We start from the raw sequence: 5,378 nt of genomic DNA on the forward strand, positions 1-5,378 counted from the left end.
ATTATAAAACAGATAGTTCCGGTCCTTGATTCTGATTGGTTGAGCCGCGTTCGAAGCTGTTGTAAATTACTCTACAAACACACACCTTTGTTTACTTCTGTGTGTTGCAACCACAACTGTTTCTGAGGAACTACATTGTTTGGTGGAAGAATAATGTTTTTATTAATATCATTACACTTTATTAGCTCTGTTTTATTTTGTGAAACCTTACTACGTATATGGAATAACCGTTTTATAAAAGCAATAAGCCCTGTGAAGCCGTGGTTTACAGTGATTTTATAACAGCTAAGCGGGTTTTAGACACTCCACTTCGCGTTGTGCCTAACAACGCCCCTTAGCTGTTATAAATTCACTGTAAACCACGGCTTTTTGGGGCTTATTGCTTTAATTAGCCCATGTTTTACTCACCCTCAACGCATCCTAGGTGTATATGACTTTATTTTTCAGACAAATCCAATGGGAGTTACTGTATATCAAAATTATCCTTGCTCTTCCAAGCGTTAGAATGGGAGTTGTAGCGTCTCGACCAATCTGACACACTAATTTTAATTTGATTTAACAAATCAATTATTCATTAGGTTAACAAATCGTCACAGTCCCCTCACTCAATTAACTGGATGCCAGGATGTCTGCTGAACACCAGGCCCTCTGGTCACCGTGACAACTAATCATGATATCACTGGTTTTATGACCCCCCAGGAATGTGAGAAGGATAGCCCACTCTTTGTCCCAAGGAAAAGCAGAGTAGAAATGGACTGTGTTCTAGTTAATTCATAGGAAAACCGTTATTTGAATGAACACACATATTTCTTCAGGCCATTGAGTATATTATTGTCATTGTGTATTTTGTCTTTGATATTCTTAGACTATTTTAGTATGCTTGTGAGGGGACCCATTCTTGATCCTCCCTTTTCACTATATGTAATCTTACCTTGTTTAGTATCTATGAATTTGCCTTCTTATGATCGAAACAAGCGTGTATATTATATGGTGGTACATAGGCAATATATATTAGGGCCCTGAGAATCGTTAATAATTTCGATTTAAGTCCATTTGCAAATTACCATGCTTCGAGAACAAAGGGTCGTAAACCCTCCAGCAATTGCCACCTCCCGCTAGGAAATTTCCATCTCTTTCATTGGACAAGCCCATCTTGAAAGGCGGAGATCTTCTCCGACCTTAAAGGCCCGGCTCCAGGGACCCGCCCCAGTCGGTGGTTCGGTCAGATGCAGATGAAAATGTGAGAGAACGCTTCAGGATACCAAAGCTTGTGCCAGGCCTTTCGGCCTCGACTTTCCATTCACCAAAGACTCTGACTCAAACTGGTTCTTTTCATCAACTAATTTCAGCAAGATCTGGGGCCTTAAGATCAGGAATCTCTTTCCGACAGCCGAGATTCGCAAGTATCAAACTTAGTCTTATTAATTTGATACATTAAGTATCAGTTACACCTTTTTACAAGGTGTGTTTGAGCTAAGAATCTGACGTTTTCCCTCAGGTTTTAGATCTGCTGAATATGCAAAGTGTTCCATAAAATTCATTCTTTATGCCTCTTTCTGTGCTGAGTTAAACTTTAACCCTTTCCTATACCAACTGTATGTGTGTGTGTGTGTGTGTATGTGTATGTTAGACCAGTTTATGTGTGTATGTAGGATGTTAGACCAGTTTATGTGTTTATGTAGTATGTTAGACTAGTTTAAGTGTTTATGTAGTTAATAAAACCTTACTTGTATCACACTTGACGTGTTCACTGTTTGCTCATAACCGGAGTCACTAATCATGCAGATTTACGCTACAAGCTTTGAAGAATTGTACAGTAAGAACGTTATTTCCCTTAACCAGGAAATTAACGTTCTTAGAATTGACAAGACAGTTGACCCTGAGAGGTCAGCTAAATATCTACAGTGGATCTAAAATATGAATAGTTAATTATAACTAGTTATGGTTAGTTATTCATATTTCCTGTCATGAGCTGATTCGTTACATATTGTATCGCGACACAAGTATCGTGATAATATCGTATTGTGAGGCCTCTGGTGATTCCCACCCCTACTATTTAGCTATTCAACATTTAGGGGTGTAAAAAGGCACTGCTAAATTTCTAAATAAAATAAAATAAAATATAAAATAAAAAATGTAAAATAAAATAAAATACAAACTGAATGTTTTAATTAAGGAACTTGAAATGTAATGAGATTAATAGATGGCAAATTTCATGTATGCAATTATCATTACATTTAATTAAATATTTTACACTTTTCCCTGTAAATACACACATACATATACTTCTTTTCATTGTTTTTTTTTACTGTAAATGTAACTAATTTAGTGCATTTTGTATATTTTTAAATAGACCCTTTTAGGGCCGATGTCACAATTACGTCACAGCGCTAACTGGAGGCAAAACAAAGGGGAAACTGGAGGCAGCCAATTCAAACCAGCGCAGATTCAGCTACATAAGGAGCTTAAAATATCGACTTGTGATGTTGGGTGCCAGAATCGACGTAGTAGAGGCTCCCATTTTAAATTTTAAAGCATACCTGCTGCCACCGCCAGACAAAAAACCGACAACAGCTGTGGTTAAATGCGATAAAACGAGTGGACTGGACAGAAACGATCGTTAAAAATGCTTGCGTTTGCAGCACACACTTCTTGTCAGAAAAGGTTAAATAAAGTATTGTCTTTTGTTGTTATGTATTATGGTTTGTGTTACGTGTCTAAAGATTTCTTATGCATCTCACGACTATGTCGCGTATGAAGTAATGTCTGTGTGCATGTGTGTAAAACTACAAACTGACGATTTATATGCTTAATGATCTGTATTTGTATATACATTGTGACTGATTGTGGCTGGAAATTTTAAGAACGTGGTAAGAAAAAAATTATCAAATACAGGAAGTTCAAAATTGGTTTCTGGAATTTTTATTTCTAGAAAATATTCACATCTTAATATAAATGTACTATATGTAAAGGTATGTAATGTCACTGTAAACTTACATAATTTACAGGAGTTACACTCTTAAAAATAAAGGTGCTTCAATAGGTTCTTCAAGCGATGCCATAGAAGAACCATTTTTGGTTCCACAAAGAACCATTCAGTCAAAGGTTCTTTAAAGAACCATCTCTTTCTTACCTTTTTGTAATCTGAAGAACCTTCTTTTGCCACGAAGAACCTTTTGTGAAACAGAAAGGTTCTTTATGGAACCATTTAGACAAAAAGGTTCTTCTATGGCATCGTGAAGCACCTTTATTTTTAAGAGTGTATATATTTTAAAATAACTATTAGTATCATTACATGACACATATATCTTCAAATAATATATCCATCACATTGAATGTTTAACTTTTTTTGTATTTTGGCCCAGTTCACTCTAATGTAGCTGTAAAAATAGTTGCCTGCTGAAATTGAAATATATATGCATCTTCATGACTAGACAGACACAGGTGAGTTTTCTCCAGTCATTGTTAAAAAAACAAAAACAAGCTAACAAACTTTATAGCTAGCGTTAGTGAAGCGGTCAGGGGAATCTTTCTACCTCCACCTAAGCTCCGCCCACAGAAAAACGTCACAATGTTTACTAACAGAAAAAGGGTCTATGCATACACACATACATACACACTAGGGCTGTAGCTATAGATTATTTTAGTAATCGAGTATTCTACAGATTATTCCATCGATTAATCGAGTAATCGGATAATCTTTATTAAAGAGCAATACTAAATATACAAGAGATAATAAGATAGATCTCTTAAAATAAACAAATAATTTGTTTTCTTAAAAATGTGTTTTACCTTTTTATTGCTAAAATTGCATACATTAATAACCGTGAAAACTAAACCCATTTAATGTATTTAATTGCCAAATTGCATTCATAATGCAAATACAAATATATCAATAAAAAATTTAATAAATAAAATACAAAAATCTATTTCACATTACTTTAAAAAAAGGTAAACAGTACAAACTACAACTAAGGCATAAATCAAAATAATAGTAATAAAAATAATAATAATACCTAAACATTGCATTTACGTCGTGCAACTTAACTTTCAAGTTTCAGCCTAACTAAAGCTCAAGCATGACATGAGCCTGTACTGTGTCTTCTTGGAAGGCTTTGTGGCTTTTGTGAGAGGCAAAAATCAGTGGACAGGAAGGTAACTTGGAACAAAAACAAGAGACCATACACAATTTTTAAACACATTTTTCTGCAACATGAAATTAGAGTTATTTGAGAATAAACCCTCTTAAATGTCCCTATACTTACTGGTGTGTGTGTGTGTGTGTGTGTGTGTGTGTGTGTGTGTGTAAGTCACTTTGGATAAAAGCATCTGCTAAATGACTAAATAAATAAAAATAAAATAAATAAATGTGAAATTAAAACCGCCAGTAGGTGGCAGCATGTCACTATTAATAAGTGATTCATTGAGATTGAACCGAATCATTTAAACGTTTGATTCATTCAGGAACGAAATGCCGTCATGTTGCACAGAGACGCAAAACAGCGCTGTGGCTGTGTTTGGAATTTTTTTTGTTGGCAAAATAAAGCAAAAACAGGCAATATAGTGTCTAAAACGTAAGTCTCATAATATTACCTTCTTGTTTATTGAACTGTTGAATAAAATCACATTTGTAATCATGCTGATTTTAGAGGTGAAAACTGGCGCTCTTCGTGTGATATTGACTAACTTTCTTTCTGTGGTATTTATATGCACAATGGCATTTAGTCTTTCACAAAACATAGCTAACGTAGGCAAGCCTTTTTTTTCTAAAAGTGGTATCATCTTTTGAGTCAAACTCTTACATTTAATCAGTCAATTAGAATAAAAGACATTTGGGCTGTTACCAAACAAATGATATCAGTATCAAAATTGGAACATTATAACTACCCACCATATTGAACACCATATCAGGTTGTGCGTCCGTAATAATGATCCGTGGGGAAACACGGTGTTCCGTTTGTAGTTACAGTAAATGGACTAAACGAAGCCTCTAGGCAAATAATTTGCCTCGATGATTTTTTGTATTTGAGTTACTCGAGGTATTCGAGGAATCGTTTCAGCCCTAATACACACAATTATAATATATTAGGGGTGTGACGAGACACTTATCCCACGAGCCGAGACGAGACACGAGACTGGGTTCACGAGAACGAGACGAGACGAGATTTTTAGACTTTTTTAAAGAAATCCTCAATGATGAAATATATAGGGGAAAATATTCAACTGAAAAACACAAAATGCAAAACCGTAGGTGCATTTTGAAATCAACTTGTACTTTATGAAATTATCTATTTTAATACATTTTATGAAGTAATTAACAACATGTAAACACTGCAAAATGTTTTGCCACAAACTCAACTGACAGGCAAGTAATTGCA

Source organism: Sinocyclocheilus grahami, unplaced genomic scaffold (genome assembly GCF_001515645.1).
Source record: "Sinocyclocheilus grahami isolate Dianchi unplaced genomic scaffold, SAMN03320097.WGS_v1.1 scaffold1313.1, whole genome shotgun sequence".
In the NCBI taxonomy this organism is placed as follows: domain Eukaryota; kingdom Metazoa; phylum Chordata; class Actinopteri; order Cypriniformes; family Cyprinidae; genus Sinocyclocheilus; species Sinocyclocheilus grahami.